The following is an 18,509-nucleotide window of genomic DNA, read 5'->3' as shown; positions in this document are numbered from 1 at the left end:
TACTGAGGGGTCCATTCGGCATTTTGTTGGGCCCATCTCTGCCGCGCTGCATGGTGCGGTTGTAAAGATGGGCCTCGCCATGGACGCCGGGAGTAAAGTTGCACATAATGCAGCCTATTGCGCACAGTTTGAGTCGTAACACGACGTCCTGTGGCTGCACAAAAGGCATTATTCAACATGGTGGCGTTGCTGTCAGGGTTCCTTAGAGCCATAATCTGTAGGTAGCGGTCATCCTCAGCAGTAGTAGCCCTTGGGCGGCCTGAGCGAGACATGTTACTGTCTCTCTGTATCTCCTCCATGCCCGAACAATATCGCTTTGGTTCATTTCGAGTCGCCTGGACACTTACCTTCCTGGCACAGAGTAACAATGCGTAAGCGATCGAACTGCGGTACTGATCGTGTAGGCATGGCTGATCTACAAACAACACGAGCCGTGTACCTCCTTCGTGGTGGAATGACTGGAACTGATCGGCTGTCGGACCCCCTCGGTCTAATAGGCGCTGCTCAAGCGTGTTTGTTTACATCTTTGGGCTGGTTTAGTGACATCTCTGAACAGTCAAAGGGACTGCTCAAAATGGTTCAAATGGCTCTGAGCACTATGGGACTTAACATCTGAGGTCAACAGTCCCCTAGAACTTAGAATTACTGAAACCTAACTAACGTAAGGACATCACAGACATCCATGCCCGAGGCAGGATTCGAACCTGCTACCGTAGCGGTCGCGTGTTTCTAGACTGAAACCCCTAGAACCGCTCGGCCACAACGGCCGGCCAAAGGGACTGCACCGGTGATACAATATCCACAGTCAACGTCTATCTTCAGGAGTTCTGGGGTTCGGGGTGACGCAAAACTTTTTTTGATGTGTGTTTATTTCGGCACTAAGTGTACAACTCTCAGTTCGTTTTTGATTTAATTTGCGGCTTCATCTTCAGGCAGTTAGGCACAGTTATCAAAATAGTAGAGCCGCAAGTACAGGGTTGGGCAAAAATATGGGCTCACCACGAGAAATGCGTGCTTGAACGTAAAGGTAGAAGCTAGCCAAACCTGCAGGTTGCATTGTCGTGTCTGACCACGAAGATCACCTGTCCAACGTCCTTAATACGTCGCTATTGTCAGTCGTGGTCAGAGCAATATTTTGCTTGCTTGCGACTGCGTTATGTCTGTGTTCTGTACAGTTTTGAGTGCATTATGTCGGAGCTGAGTGAACTCGAACGTGGGTAAATTGTTGGTGCCCACGGCCTTGCCGCAGTGGTAACACCGGTACCCGTCAGATCACCAAAGCTAAGCGCTGTCGGGCTGGGCTAGAACTTGGATGGGTGACCATGCGGTCTGCCGAGCGCTGTTGGCATGCGGGATGCACTCAGCCCTTGTGAGGCAAACTGAGGAGCTACTTGATTGAGAAGTGGCAGCTCCGGTCTCGGTAACTGACATACGGCCGGGAGAGCGGTGTGCTGACTACATGTCCCTCCGTATCCGCATCCAGTGACGCCTATGGGCTGAGGATGACACGGCGGCCGGTCGGTACTGTTGAACCTTCACGGCTTGTTCGGGAGGAGTTCAGTTCAGTTCAGTAAATTGTTGGTGCTCGTACAGCGAGGTAGCCGAAGTATTTGGTGTTTCAAGAGGCATTCAGGAAAAGCGCAAATACATCATCTGCTAAGTCACAATGCGGACGAAAGTGTGCGTTGAGTGATCGTGACGTACGCCCATTAAAGAGCATTGTGACAAAATATAAGAGGACGTCAGGTGAAAAAGTCACAGCAGAACTGAATATCGCTCTAAATTAGCAACAACCACAAACCCTGTCAGCTCCAAAACAAACACGAAGGGAGCTCCAGAAGCATGGAATTGCATTACGTTTTATACGACTGTTGCCCAGAAAGTATAGCACCGCATTTTTTTCTTCTTTAATTCTTTATTGACAATAATAAGAATTCCACACATGAAAGAATGATGTTTTATCTACACACCCATTTTAGCACGAAATCTCCATCCCGCTCTATGGCCTTCCTCGAGCGCGAAACAAGGGCGTGTATGCCCTGTCGGTACCAAACCTTGTCCTCGTGGCGGAACCAGTGCTTCACTGTATGAACCACCTTGTCATTGTCCTCAAAATGTCTTCCACAAATGACATCCTTTAATGGTCCAAACAAGTGGAAGTCCGAAGGGGCTAGGCCAGGGTTGTAGGCTGGATGGCGTAACACTGTCCAACCCTGTTTTGCGATGCGTTCAGCAGTCCTCAGATTTGTTCAAATGTCTCTGAGCACTATGGGACTTAACATCTGAGGTCATCAGTCCCCTGGACTTAGAACTACTTAAACCTAACTAACCTAAGGACATCACACATTTCCATCCCCGAGGCAGGATTCGAACCTGCGACCGTAGCAGCAGCGCGGTTCTGGACTGAAGAGCCTAGAACCGCACGGCCACAGCGGCCGACTCCTCAGACCTGTGTGGGGACGAGCGTTATCATATTGCAGCAAAACATCTCCTGGGTTGCTGTGGAGCCGAAGTCGCCGGAAGCGCATCCTGAGTTTTGTTAATGTGTTGACGTATGCTTCTGAATTAATGGTACCGCCTCTTGGCTTCACATGAAAGGGAATCACATCTTCCCAGTCCCAGAACACTGTGATCATGACCTTACCTGCGGAAGCAGTTGTTTTGAATTTTTCCTTCTGAGGGGACTGTCGTTTAGGGCTCAAAATGGTGAGTCCACGTTTCATCACCTGTCACAATCCGGGACAAGAAGGCCTTGCCCCTCGGCTACAAAACATTGCAAAAATCAAGACAAAAGTTTTTTTGTGCGATTTGTGATCCACCATTAGACACTGCGGGACCCATCTTGCACACACTTTTGAATATCCAAGAGTGCAGATACGAGGTGTGTTTTTTAAATAAGTACCGTTTTGAAATTAAAAAAAGACGTGCTAAGATATCTCAATAATTTTATTTTTACATGAAAGTCTGTACCTTAATCTACTTTTCTACATAATTTCCGTCAATATTGAGGCACTTGTTATAACGTTGCACCAGTTTTTGAACACCCTCTTGATAAAAAAATGGAAATGTCGTGTGGCGAAGGCCTCCCGTCGGGTAGACCGTTCGCCTGGTGCAGGTCTTTCGATTTGACGCCACTTCGGCGACCTGCGCGTCGATGGGGATGAAATGATGATGATTAGGACAACACAACACCCAGTCCCTGAGCGGAGAAAATCTCCGACCCAGCCGGGAATCGAACCCGGGCCCTTAGGATCGACAGTCTGTTACGCTGACCACTCAGCTACCGGGGCGGACTACCCTCTTGATAGAAGTCTGCCGCCTGACTTGGTAACCACTGCATCACCCCTGTTTCGACTTCGTCATCATCTTGAAGACGCTGACCGCCCAGGTGTTTCTTCAAGTGTAGGAACAGATGGTAGTCACTGGGCGCAAGATCGGGGCTGTACGGAGGATGATCTAGAGTTTCCCATCGAAAAGATGTGATGAGATCTTTGGTCTGATTCGCCACATGCAGACGGGCATTGTCTTGCAGAAAAACGATGCCCTTGCTCAACTTCCATGGACTGTTGCTTTGATTCTGGTGTGACGTAGGCCACCCATATTTCATCCCGTAACAATTTGGCTTAAAAAATCATCACCGTCGTTGTGGTACCGCTCAAGGAAAGTCAATACACTGTCTAAACGTATGGTTTTGTGCACATCCGTCAACATTTTCAGTACCCAACGTGCGCACAATTTTCGGTAATTCAAGTACTCTCGTCACAATGTCATACAAAGCACTACGAGAAACATTAGGAAAGTCATCCCGCAAGGAGGAAATCGTAAAGCGTCTGTATTCTCTCACCTAAACTTTCATTAACGACCGAAGGACGCCCACTCCGTTGTTCATCATGCACATTTGTGTGGTCACCTTTAAATGCTCTCACCCACTTTCTTACCATTCCATCACTCATAATGTTTTCTCCGCAAACTGCACAGATCTCACGATGAATATCGATCGCTTTTAGGCCTTTAGCACTAATAAATCTTATAACAGCCCGTACTTCACAGTCGGCGAGACTCACGACTATCGGAGGCATCTTAAACACTCAGTACACAACGTAAACAAGAAGAATCAGATTGTAATGGCGTTAGTGCGTAGATTAAGGTACAGGCTTTCATGTAAAAATAAAATTATTGAGATATCTTAGCACGTCTTTTTTTAATTTCAAAACGGTACTACTTAAAAAACACGCCTCGTAATTGCATCCACACTTCCTTTGCTGACTGCCAGGTGCAGCGCAAAAGGCCGAGTCGTAATGCGTCTCTCTTGGCGAATGACAAAATCAGCCCGCTGCAACATGTAAGGTGTGACAGCCGTGGATGGTCTCACCGACCGCTACAAATCGTGGCGCTCTGCCGAACGGTCTTCTGATGACGTCACCGTCCGTGCCCAGCGACTAACTGTACTTCTGTCGACAGCAGATGCTCCATAGGCTTTGCAAAAGTGTTTGTGAATATTCCCCACAGTTTCTTTCTCTGCAGTGAGAAATTCAATGAAGGCACGTTGATTGTAACGCACATCACCTCCAGACGCCATTTTGAAACTGTCCTGCAGCTACGCTATCTGTCGGAAGTGACGGAAACTTGGCGCCCTCACTCAGAAGACTTCAAATAATACATACGTAACGTTTCGCGTTCGTAGCATTGTCTTGTGCTGAGAAAAAAAAAATGCGGTGCACTACTTTCTACGCAACTAACGTATTTCCAAAACAACACACCCGTGATGTAAGTGCTCGTAAAAGGAAAACATGGTACCTAATCCATAAAATCCGGCCTATGGAGCAGTCGAAGAATGTCATTTGTTCCGATGAGTTTTGTATCAGACAGTTTCCAATTTCTGATTGAGTTTACCTCCAAAACGTGAAACATGGCGGGAGATCGGTGATGCTGTCGTGATATTCCCTGGGCCCTACGGTTACTCTGCAACGTGGCATTACTGCCACACCTGCTTTCTTTGGGACTGGTATTATTATATTCTTCTTGAAGTCTGAGGGTATTTCGCCTGTCTCATACATCTTGCTCACCAGATGGTAGAGTTTTGTCAGGACTGGCTCTCCCAAGGCTGTCAGTAGTTCTAACGGAATGTTGTCTACTCCCGAAGCTTTGTTGCGACCCAGGTCTTTCAGTGCTCTGTCAAACTCTTCACGCAGTATCGTGTCTCCCATTTCATCTTCCTCTACATCCTCTTCCATTTCCATAATATTGTCCTCAAGAACATCGCCCTTGTATAGACCCTCTATATACTCCTTCCACCTTTCTGCTTTCCCTTCTTTGCTTTGAACTGGCTTTCCATCTGAGCTCTTGATATTCATACAAGTGACTCTCTTTTCTCCAAAGGTCTCTTTAATTTTCCTGTAGGCATCATCTATCTTACCCCTAGTGAGATAAGCCTCTACATCCTTACATTTGTCCTCTAGCCATCCCTGCTTAGCCATTTTGCACTTCCTGTCGATCTCATTTTTGAGACGTTTGTATCCCTTTTTGCCTGCTTCATTTACTGCATTTTTATATTTTCTCCTTTCATCAATTAAATTCTACATTTCTTCTGTTGCCGAAGGATTTCTACTAGCCCTCGTCTTTTTACCTACTTGATCCTCTGCTGCCTTCACCACTTCATCCCTCAAATCTACCCATTCTTCTTCTACTGTATTTCTTTCCCCCATTCTTGTCAATTGTTCCCTTATGCTCTCCCTGAAACTCTGTACAACCTCTGGTTTAGTCAGTTTATCCAGGTCCCATCTCCTTAAATTCCCACCTTTTTGCAGTTTCTTCAGTTTTAATCTACAGTTCATAACCAATAGATTGAGGTCAGAATCCATATCTGCCCCTGGAAATGTCTTACAGTTTAAAACCTGGTTCCTATATCTCTGTCTTACCATTATATAATCTATCTGAAACCTGTCAGTATCTCCAGGCTTCTTCCATGTATACAATCTTCTTTTATGATTCTTGAACCAAGTGTTAGCTATGATTAGGTTGTGCTCTGTGCAAAATTCTACCAGGCGGCTTCCTCTTTCGTTTCTTACCCCCAATCCATATTCACCTACTATGTTTCCTTCTCTCCCTTTTCCTACTGACGAATTCCAGTCACCCATGACTATTAAATTTTCATCTCCCTTCACTATCTGAATAATTTCTTTTATTTCATCATACACTTCTTCAATTTCTTCGTCATCTGCAGAGCTAGTTGGCATATAAACTTGTACTACTGTAGCAGGCGTGGGCTTCGTATCTATCTTGGCCACAATAATGCGTTCACTATGCTGTTTGTAGTAGCTTACCCGCATTCCTATTTTCCTATTCATTATTAAACCTACTCCTGCATTACCCCTATTTGATTTTGTGTTTATAACCCTGTAGTCACCTGACCAGAAGTCTTGTTCCTCCTGCCACCGAACTTCACTAATTCCCACTATATCTAACTTTAACCTATCGATTTCCCTTTTTAAATTTTCTAACCTACCTGCCCGATTAAGGGATCTGACATTCCACGCTCTGATCCGTAGAACGCCAGTTTTCTTTCTCCTGATAACGACATCCTCTAGAGTAGTCCCGTTCCGGAGATCCGGATCGGGGACTATTTTACCTCCGGAATGTTTTACCCAAGAGGACGCCATCATCATTTAACCATACAGTAAAGCTGTATGCCCTCGGGAAAAATTACGGCCGTAGTTTCCCCTTCCTTTCAGCCGTTCGCAGTAGCAGCACAGCAAGGCCGTTTTGGTTAGTGGTACAAGGCCAGATCAGTCAATCATCCAGACTGTTGCCCCTGCAACTGCTGAAAAGGCTGCTGCCCCTCTTCAGGAACCACACGTTTGTCTGGCCTCTCAACAGATACCCCTCCGTTGTGGTTGCACCTACGGTACAGCTATCTGTATCGCTGAGGCACGCAAGCCTCCCCACCAACGGCAAGTTCCATGGTTCATGGGGGTAGGTATCTACATAGGAAACAGAACAAATACATCCTTTTAAGGGCGCGATCAATGCGATCGTTATTCTTAAATAGATGTATTTGTTCTGTTTTCTATGTAGATAACCTAAAGATGCCTAAATAAGGCGAAACGCGTCGTTGAAAAATAAAAAACTAAATCGCAACCAAGGCTGTTTTTAACCAATACTATTTCCCATGTATATTCTGTTCGTATACCACAGCAATCGGTACTGTGACAAATAAACGCCCTCAAGTTAATCGAAAATGAGGAACATACGTTTTGTTAGAAGAAAGTAAATAAACGCTAGTCGTAGAATATTTTGCCATATTTTACGTCAAAACATGTGTAGCGCTGCAAGACAGTGTGATATCAGGCTATAAAAATAGTGTCAGTTCAAAAAATGTTCAATTGGGCGATAATTCCCGATGTAAGCGGAAATCAATGTTTTAAGTGAGACAATGTTTTAAATGAATGAAACTAAATGCTTAGAGTAATACAAATAAATACTTTTAGTATTCGGAAAGACGGACTTCAAATATCTTTAATAATTGTAAAACAACTATGCACACAATGGCTTCACAACTAAACAATTTATAATAATGCATTACATGAGTTTGATGCAAAAACTTTCTGGAGCAATTGTCAGCAAACAAAAGTATCATTAATTGCATGAACAGTCACCGTACATAACGTCACATAATTCTCCACCGTGTTGGCACCCTCTGGAACGGTTTTTTCATCTTAAAGTGTTATTTGCTGTCCTTTTTTGTTATCAGACCTGATATAATGCACTGTCGTATTTCCTTTCTGTAGACGGAGACAGCAAAATTTTCACCACTACAGCACGAATCTGCCAAGATGAAATAGACGATCACTAGACGATTGTTAGAAGCAAAATGTAAAACAGGTACCAACGTGTGAGGAGGAATCGAGTGTCGCAATAGACGCCGAATCTGTTGGCCTAAAATAAATACGTGTGATTGACGATAATAGACATGTCAGTTAGAAGCTGTTTGCAACTACAGAAACACTGGGCATAGGACAGAGTTGTCTCATTCATCTAATCCATCATTGTGTAGGATAATCAAGAGCTCTTACAGTGCCCCATATGTTAGGGGAAAAATATGCCCTATCTCAAAACGACTCTTGGGTAGCTATCAGAAAAATTAGCTTTTTTATGCTACAGTCAGCAACCGATAACAAAAGAACCATGACTACGAATAAATGTGAGGCTTACACGTGCATGTAAGTACAAGGCATCCAGTGATGATGGCTACGAGTCATGCAACGAAAGTCAGGTAAAGCATTATCAGACAGTAAAATAATAATAATAATAATAAAGTATTTTAATATTGGATCGCGCACACAAATGATGGGGAATTATATTTAAAGTTGATTACTGACAAAACGTACTGACAAAAGACCAAAATCTACCATTTTAAATTTCAGGTCCCTATGGAGAGAGATGATGAACTTCCTGCCCCACCAAAGTCGTTTAGCTTTTCGTCATTTCTCAAAGCACTTCAGGCGAATGTCGCTAAGGATTCCATAGCAAGTACCCGAAGATAGATTATTTGTCCTTTCTTTGTGCAACTGAATAATGATTCATGTCTTTGGTCCTGTCGTATACAGGACGCCAAACTGTAAACATTCGTCGTCACTTAGTTCATTTACTCAGAAGATATGCATCTGGTAAGTAATTTGTAGAACATGTACTTATTTCGAAACACAGTAAGTACAAAAAAATTCGAATGAAGCTACATGCTAGTTAGGTATATTAAGTAATTACACTAAAGAACCCTACATCGGCCGGCCTATCTTAGGTTTCAAAGTTTCGTCGGTAGCCTATTATTAAAACAAGCGAAACACAGAATTCTTTATTGTGCGGTGTGTTTCTTCGTATTTAACCATTTAATGTGCGTTTTACGGGTAACGATTTTTTGTAAGCGTTCTTATGAGTCATAGACGTCGAGAAGAATGTTAATATTTTTGCCTGAAACATACTGAAATCTTTGTTTACGCTGCATATGTGCAAAGATGCATATAACATTGAATTCGAGTACTCTGTTGCAAATTACAACGCTAAACGACATGGACCTTAGAACTCTTATTGTTTTTCCAGTCTATCATGTTTCCAAAAATCTTTAAATAGTTGCGAATTCCGCTAACCAAAGCTTTACAATGTGGTGCATTGGAGGCTCGAGGTAGTTTTACGACGTTTGTTTGATTGACGATAAATTCTCAAACTAAAAACGACAAGGACAGTCGATATTTTGCAATTAAATGTAGTTGTACAGTGTATCAACTTTATTCATATTTGAAGGAAATAATTAACCAATAATTGAACATGTACGTTTCTTCTTATTTTAGGGTTTAAACAAACCCCGTTTAGAATCGCTTTGTTCTCCATCCGTACGTCTGTTCGTCTGTCTGTCCGACTGTTAAAAACCCTTTGTTTCAGAAAGGAGTAGACGTATCAAGTTGAAATTTATGTCACGTACTAAAGCCAACAGTCCCTTGGCCGTGTAAAACACTGAAGCTTCTAAACCAACGTACTCGAAAGATACGGCGATTTATGCAACATATTTTAATACTCGCAAACTCACTTCTAATTGGTCTAGAATCATGAAATTTGTCAGAAACGAAGAATCCACTGTACAACCAAAGAAAAAAAAATTAAAAATCGTAAACTTGTAATTATATCACACTAAAGAAATTTCGTGTCATTTGTGATCTGTCTGTCTGTAAGACCGTCCGTTAGTTAAGAATCCTTTCTCTCAGGAACGGCTACACTTTTCATGTTGAAATTTATCTCACATACTAAGGCCTTTGGTCCTTTGGTGATATACAAAACTGAAATATCTAAATAAATACAGTCAAAAGACACGGCCATTATGTCACATATTTTGATGCTCACACACTCATTCATCAAAAATGTCATTCATCAAAAATGTCCGCCCCCGGTAGCTGAGTGGTAAGAACTGTGTTGCATTGTGTATATATATATATATATATATATATATATATATATATATATATATATATATATATATATATAGTTAGTTTGTGCAATAAAGATTATCGCACTAAAAAAGGAAGTATATATATGTATATTAAAAAAAGTGGTCAGCGCAAAAAAACGGGTCAGCACGACAGAATGTCATTCCTAAGGGCCCGGGTTCGATTCACGACTGGATCGGAGATTTTCTCCGGTCAGGGGTTGGGTGTTGTGTTGCCCTAATCCCCATCGACGCGCCAGTCGCCGAAGTGGCGTCAAATCGAAAGACTTGCACCCGGCGAACGGTCCACCCGACGGAAGGCCCTAGTCACATGACACATTTTATTTGTCAAAAATTATAGGATAACGTCATTTTTTCTGTTTTCCGTCGTTCCTTAGTTGCTTCAAAATTCATAGAGGTATGTTCTGTCTATGCAACTATCTGAAAGTAAGTTTAGCTATTGCCACATGCGTTTCACTTCTTTTATTTGTGAAGCATCTTCAGTGGCCTGTAAGACATCACTTACATCAGTGATGTGTTATAACAAATGTGAGTGAAAAAACGCCGAAATCGGTCAGCCGGAGCATGCAGACTAATGAACACATCTCCAGGACCACACGTAGAGGCTAACAGCAATGGAAATCGTATGTAACACCGAACGATAGTTTGATCTCACGAGAGTTGTGCTGCAAAAGTTGATTCTAATTTGAAAAACAAGAGAAAAACATGACAAAATGTAACATAGTGACATACTGTAATTACTACATAATACATTTATTATATGTATAAAAAGAAACACGTCTTATAGGCCATTGAAGATGCTTCACAAGTAAAAGAAGCGAAACGCGTATGGCAGTAAACAAACTGCCTTTCATTTAGTTGCATAGGCGAAACATACTTCCATGAACCTATAGGATACTTCCCGTTGGCCTGGGTTCCAAAAAATGGTTCAAATGGCTCTGAGCATTATGGGACTCAACTGCTGAGGTCATTAGTCCCCTAGAACTTAGAACTGGTTAAATCTAACTAACCTAAGGACATCACAAACATCCATGCCCGAGGCAGGATTCGAACCTGCGACCGTAGCGGTCTTGCGGTTCCAGACTGTAGCGCCTTTAACCGCACGGCCACTTCGGCCGGCCTGTTGGCCTGGGATCACGCGTTTTGGCTAAAAACAATTTTTCACCGTACAAACAAAGAAAAAAAATACGAAAACAGTTAATTTCTTTCTATAACACACGAAAAAAATTTTACTCTCTTCATTTCTTATGCGACGCCCAAATTGATATCAATACAGTCAGGAGTTCTCCATTCAGTCTGACTGAGTCGCAACAGTAAAAGTCAAACATCAGGCATGGAATGACTTTATTGCTCATATGACGCGTTTCGGAATTTATCCATCATCATATATCCAGGTTCGATTCCTGCACGTAGATATGGCGTTTAAAATTGTATGTGATGAAGGATAAATTCCTAAACGCGCCAAATGAGCAATAAAGTCATTCCTTGTCTGATTTTTTACTTTTACCACTGCGACCCAGTCAGCCTGAATTGAGAGCTGTCGATTATTATAACAATGGTCGCCTGTCTTCTGCCTGACTTTATGTCACATTTATATTATTGAAACTAAAACATTCTCGAAAATTTTGGAATCCTTAGGAGCGACATCTTGGCAGTATCAATGTCGATCACAGGTAAAAATGCTCGAGATCCTCGATTTTCGTCATGAATTAACTGTCTGTGTACATAGGTAAGTTTGTACGGAAACCTCAGTGCGCGAGTCGTACTGGGAGCAGGCTTTTTTTTACGTAAATTTAATCTGGCAACGCTATTCATATGCTATTTTAAGCTGATGAGGAGATACTGGAGATAACTAGGGAAAAAAGAAATTTAAGTTACAATTAGACTAAAAGAGGGTATAGCACATGTCCTGATGAAATGTTACGTTATAAATCAATAAAAAGTAGCCCCCAATTTTAATTAACGCCTGAAAATATTGTAAATAAATTTTACGTGCGTAAATAAATTTTTATATTAATTGAAAGAAATGATGTACTAATGAGACGATGTATTTTTAATTATTCATGAAATATTTTGTAATAAAATTATCTATGAATTAAAATGTGTAAAGAAACCTCTGTCAAACAGAGCGTAGTAAGTACCTTCGTTTATCTAGAGATATAAGAAAGCCGAACACGGTTCTCTCTCTCCCTCTCCCTCTCCCTCTCTTTTGGCCTTCACTGTCGAGATAAGCTGTGTGTCACTTGTACACTTTTGTGGAATAATTATATTGATTTGATGTTAAGTAGCCGTGTTTCATTTAAAGATTCCTTTCTTTGGTATTCTTGTTATATGTGATTTTATTATGTATTTTTGAAGTCCAGTTTCAGGATGCATCGAACAGAAGTTGCTGGCGCATTGTTTACTGGCCACGGCCGAACACTGTTAGTGTTCATTCACCGTTAAATCCATCAGATTATAATTTATGCGTCCCTGTGATCATTTTTACCGAACTTTTTCTCTCAGAATCCGGGCAATGTTATTACGCGAACCGCGTAACATTCATATCGGTCATTGGCCTCCAGACAATGTCATCTGCCAATGCAATCGCCGGTCTGAAGTAATGACGATTCTGAAAGGCAGAGTTCAGCTTAATTATAATTAGGAGTAAAATTTTTCTATGACACGTTTTGTCATTTCAATCGTACTGCCTCCAACAAAGCAAGAAGCGTTGGTGCAGTGTTCTCAACCAGTACTTAACAATTATTCAATGCTTTCTTGAAAGTCATGTTTACTGGCAGGGATAAAATCCGTTAACATTCCACTTAATTGATTAATTCGTATTTATCTAAAAAATAGTAATAATATACTGTAAGGTGCCAGGACATGGGCAGTTACACGTTAGCTTACTACATTAGTATTAATAACAAAGGGACTGGCAAGGGCATCAGACCATGACTCAATTGAATTATGATAAATACGAATGGTTCAAATGGCTCTGAGCACTATGGGACTTAACTTCTAAGGCTATCAGTCTCCTAGAACTTAGAACTACTTAAACCTAACTAACCTAAGGACATCAGACACATTCATGCCCGAGGCAGGACTCGAACCTGCGACGTAGCGGTCGCGCGGTTCCAGACTGTGGTGCCTAGAACCGCTCAGTCACTCCGGCCGGCCATGAGGGACTCTCGAGCAGTATTCCCTGCATGTCTGCATGATTGAGCCACTAACTTAAAGCCTTGGTGAAAAGTGTCGGAAGTTGAGAATTGTCGAATATAAAGTCTGCAGATGGCCCTAGTTCGGCGGGCCGCCGTGGGCCGCAGGTAACGGTCACAGGAAACGCGGGACAATACGGCGCTTTTGAGGATAGCCCGGCATCGGGAGCCACCTGTGCTGGGCAACACGTGGCGAAGACGGGAATTTCGTTTGCCTAGGGGAGTTATGACCTACTCGATCATTGGGTAGATCTCAGAAATGCAGTTGGAGGGATTTCGGCGATCATAGAGCGTTCGACATTGGCCGAAACTGAGTATTCTTCCGCCGCGTTTTCGAACGCGTGGGAGACGGGAAATTGTGGAGAGAGAGGACTTCGCCTTCAGCCATGGAGCGGTACGGACTTGGAGACGGCGTCTTGGCCATCGTCTTCGAAGGGAAATATACGGTCTGTATCGCAGCACTGCACCAAAGCGTGTTTCGTGCAGAGTTCTACGGTTAGAGCTCTTTGTGTACTCAAAAGCGAGATATTCACCAACGCTCAATCACTTCCAGCAACTGACCTAATATTCTCGATCTGGTAGTTATCCTTGCGAGGTGTCGAGTATTTATCAACGTAGCTGCCGGTTAATAGGGGCGCGTAATTGCAAATTGTTAATGTGCCATTCTCAGGAGTGTGTGGATGCACAAAGAAATTCCCCTTTTTTTTGTAAATTTTGTCAGTTGTGGGGGATATTAAATTAAAATGCCAGTATTACAATCGAATTATCGACTTCATTGTAGCTAGCATTTGCTCCTGTCCCAGTAAGCTTTACATGTACTCTAGTCACTGCACAGCTTTCCCAGACGGGAAGGAAAGAAGGTTTGCGGTCTTCTATGTCAGCGACGGACAAATAAGGTTACAATAGAAATATCTTATCTTACTTTTTATTATTTTTTTATTGATAAACGTTACACTGAGCCATGAAGGTATCGTAGCAAATTAAGCAGGTTCAAATTCGTATAGGTTGCAGCAGTTATGGAGAGATGGATCGACTTGCACAAGATAGATTAATGAGTAGTCTTCGGCCTGAAGACCACAACAGCAGCGGGGCAGTAATGAATGAAAGCGCGTATAAAACACGTTAGCAGTTCCGCCTCCGGGCCAAAAGCAGCAAGAGGGATTTCCGAAGTGCAGAGGAGGCAGAATCGAACGACTAGGGACTGGAGGCCCTCTCGCGCATCTCCGAGCCTCGTTCCTCTTTGGCCACGCGGTGCCGAAGCCAGCCGCGGAGAACAACACGTAGCGGATATGGCGGCCACGCTAAAGCCATTAAGTGCCGCGTCCCGCATAGAGCCGTCGCGGTTTCAGCCGAGCCCATTCATCCGGCTGGTCAGTTTACGCTCCTGCTGTCAATGGCGCTTACGGGGAAACCCAAATACTCGCTACTCCAGGTAAACTGCCGCCTAATGAGCCCGCACACCAATGCGCACCACTCACTGGTTGCCGTTCCGGCAGCCATTCGACGGGCAGGCTTCTGAAGTCTGCGCCTTGCCGTCTTCAGACGACTACTTCACACGTTTACCATTTCCTCCCCGACTTATGCTTCAGGATCTTGCACACGTTCAATATTTATTGACGAAACTAGTTTTTCTAACCTTCAAAATACTTAAGCGACCTCACACCATCTACAATATTGAAAAAAATTGGCAGCTGACAACGCGGTTTTACAAGGTTAAGATGTGGATCACACAAGAAAGTGAGTGCCGCAATTGTATTGGCTATATTTTACAAAATGCGTAACACCGGTTTCGGTTCTGAAAAATCATCAACGGCAGCTGTACAACATACGAAAGAGGACACTGTGACAATGCCAAACGAAATGATAAAAAAAATAAAAACCGTTAAATCGATCAAAATACGAAAATTATCACAGATGTATCACATGTCTTACGTAAGTTGACATACATCACCACAGAAAACCATAAATGCCAAGAAAAATCAAAAACTGTGACAAGTTTAAAATATGATGGCACATTGACAAAAGGACAACATGTTACGTACAGCAATACAAGGCAAAGAGCTTCAACGTCAAAGGTGACAGTCTTGACTGAATCCAAAGAAGTTGCCATTAAATACTTCAGCAATAATCAAATTACAAAACTGAAATATTGAATTATTGTTTTATCGTTTTCTGTGGTAACTTATGTCAAAGCCACGGGTTCCGAGCTAGATGCCGTGTTTCTTGACTTCCGCAAGGCGTTTTATACCGTTCCCCACAGTCGTTTAATGAGCGAAGTAAGAGCATATGGACTATCAGACCAATTGTGTGATTGGATTGAAGAGTTCCTAGATAACAGAACACAGCGTTCTCAATGGAGAGAAGTCTTCCGAAGTAAGAGTGATTTCAGGTGTGCCGCAGGGGGTGTGCCGCTATTCACAATATATATAAATGACCTTGTGGATAACATCGGAAGTTCACTGAGGCTTTTTGCGGATGATGCTGTAGTATATCGAGAGGTTGTAACAATAGAAAATTGCACTCAAATGCAGGAGGATCTGCAACGAATTGGCGCATGGTGCAGAGAATGGCATTTGAATCTCAATGTAGACAAGTGTAATGTGCTGCGAATACATAGAAAGAAAGATCCTTTATCATTTAGCTACAATAAAGCAGGTCAGCAACTGGAAGCAGTTAATTCCATAAATTATCTGGGAGTAGGCATTAGGACTGATTTAAAATGGAGTGACCATATAAAATTAATCGTGGGTAAAGCAGATGCCAGACTGAGATTCATTGGAAGAATCCTAAGGAAATGCAGTCCGAAAACGAAGGAAGTAGGTTACAGTACACTTGTTCGCCCACTGCTTGAATACTGCTCACCATTGTGGGACCCGTACCAGATAGAGTTGATAGAAGATCCAACGGAGAGCAGCGCACTTCGTTACAGGATCATTTAGTAATCGCGAAAGCGTTACGAAGATGGTAGATAAACTCCAGTGGAAGATTCTGCAAGAGAGACGCTCAGTAGCTCGGTACGAGCTTTTGTTGAAGTTTCAAGAACATAACTTCACCGAGGAGTCAAGCGGTATATTACTCCCTCCTACGTATATCTCGCGAAGAGACCATGAGGATAAAATCAGAGAGATTAGAGCCCACACAGAGGCATATCGACAATCTTTCTTTCCACGAACAATAGGAGACTGGAACAGAAGGGAGAACCGATAGAGGTACTCAAGGTACCCTCCGCCACACACCGTCAGATGGCTTGCGGAGTATGGATGTAGATGTAGATGTGGAAAACATGTGTGACATGTGATACATCTCTGATCATTTTCGTGAGTATTTCGATCGATTTAACGGTTTTTCCTGTTTTGTCTCATTTCGTTTGGCATGTGACCAGTGACCATTTTTGTACGTTGCACAACTGCCGTTGATGATGGTTCAGAGCCTAAACCCGTAGCAAAATAAAATAACATTATTACAGACAGCACAGTGTTATGCATTTTGTAAAATCTGTACATGCTGGTGACTGTCGCCTAAGCAAGATATAAGAGCTGTAGCATACAGACAGAAGAGTACGGCGAAAAAGAGGACATGGGCTGAAGAAAAGAAGCGACTGATAACATGTTAATTTACTGACACATCAGTCGCAAGGGGCCGAAAGATTCCAAAAATTATTTTCCGACGAGTGCTGCATTGTACAAGTAATGCTGATACCCAATAAAATAGAGAAACAAAATACGATAGTGAGAGAGGCAATCGCAGTCGTGAAACAAAATACGATAATGAGAGAGGCACTCGCAGTCGACGAGGAATTAGTATTAGCTTTGAGGTTGATAGCGACAGGTAGGTCACTCTAATTCTCGAAGTTTTGTACTAAAAGATCAGCAAACACAGTAAAATTCTACATAAACCTGTGAAAAAATTATATCTACCTGCACGAATATGTTCAGGAAATTAAGGTAAGACATTTTTTAATGCTTTGTGACAAATTGCATTCCTCAGACTTCTTAATGGTCATTGAAGATATCTGACGTACCTTTTTTTTTGAAGCGGTATGGTTTTTTTTCCAAATTGCTATGTAATTCACCAACGTATACTATATTTTCAACACAATAAACTAAGCATTGTCAGAGAAAATCCTCCGTAGACCATCCTAAAATGCCACATACAATGATCGCCAGCTTACAGCTATATTGAAATTATTTTGTGTTAAAAGACTACGGTACTAGAAAAATAGAATCTGAGGTATGATAATGCACGCAGACGATTAGAAAACATACACAATGTACACCAAGGCAGTTGGTTGGTTCATGAAACTCTGTCAGCATATGAATGAAGAATATTGTCAAATTGTCAATACTCGATTTCACACTTTCAGTATGTACTGAGAATACTGAGGATATTTTGAAGACCATCTATACTGCTCGTCAATATTTCTAGTGTTAGCAACATATACGCCCTCTCAGATGGTCAATATATTGACGGTTTCACTATGTTATTGAACATGTGAGGGCCACTTTACATTGCCGAATGAAGTCGTCCATTTTCTTAAGAAAAAAAAAGATCTGAAATAAAAGTCCAACAGAAAATACTGATACTAATCACTGCTTGAAGATAAACTTAATAATAAAATCTACATCTCACTTTACTGTGATGATCATTTCTCCCTGTATAGGTGAGCTACAACAAAGTAATTCCGGATTCGGAGAAGAAAGTTGCTGTTTGAAAGTTCATGAGAAGCTCCTGCAGCATAGGGAAAAACGCCATTGTTTTAATGATTGCCACTCCAATTCGCGTATCATATCCGTGGAACTCTCTCTCTCTCTCTCTCTCTCTCTCTCTCCCTCCCTCCCTCCCCTCTATTTCGCGGTATACAAAACGAGCTGCCCTTATTTGAACTTTTTCGAAGTCCTTTGTCAACACTACCTGATACGGATCCGACACAGCACATCACTACTCCGGAACAGGACGGACAAGCAGCCTGTTTAGTAGACCTGTTGCATTTTCGAGTTGTTCTGCCAACAAAACGTAGTCTTTGGTTCACTTTCCCCACGTCATTATCTATGTCATTGTTCCAAGTATTCGTAATTGAAATCCCTAAATATTTAGTTGAATTCACACCCTTTGGGTTTGTGTAATTTATTCTTAACCGAAATTTAGCGGATTCATTTCGGTGCTCATGTGGATGACTTCAACTTTTCCCACTATTTAGAGTCAATTGCCACTTTTCACACCATGAAGGCATTTTGTCTAAATCATTTTTCAGTTGGCTGTTGTAGTATGATGCAAGACGGTATATGACAGCATCGCCTGCAAACGCTCTAAGGCGGTTG

General features: G+C 42.3%; 1 pseudogene; it reads left to right on the top strand.

Moving 5' to 3' along the window:
- The first annotated feature begins 1,230 nt into the window (after nucleotides 1–1,230).
- On the top strand, nucleotides 1,231–1,348 carry LOC124803648 (annotated as a pseudogene).
- Nucleotides 1,349–18,509: the final 17,161 nt, after the last annotated feature.

The sequence above is a fragment of the Schistocerca piceifrons genome, chromosome 6, assembly GCF_021461385.2.
Source record: "Schistocerca piceifrons isolate TAMUIC-IGC-003096 chromosome 6, iqSchPice1.1, whole genome shotgun sequence".
Taxonomy (NCBI): domain Eukaryota; kingdom Metazoa; phylum Arthropoda; class Insecta; order Orthoptera; family Acrididae; genus Schistocerca; species Schistocerca piceifrons.
The sequence above is the reverse complement of the archived record's forward strand: the minus strand, read 5'-3'. Positions and strand labels throughout refer to the sequence as shown.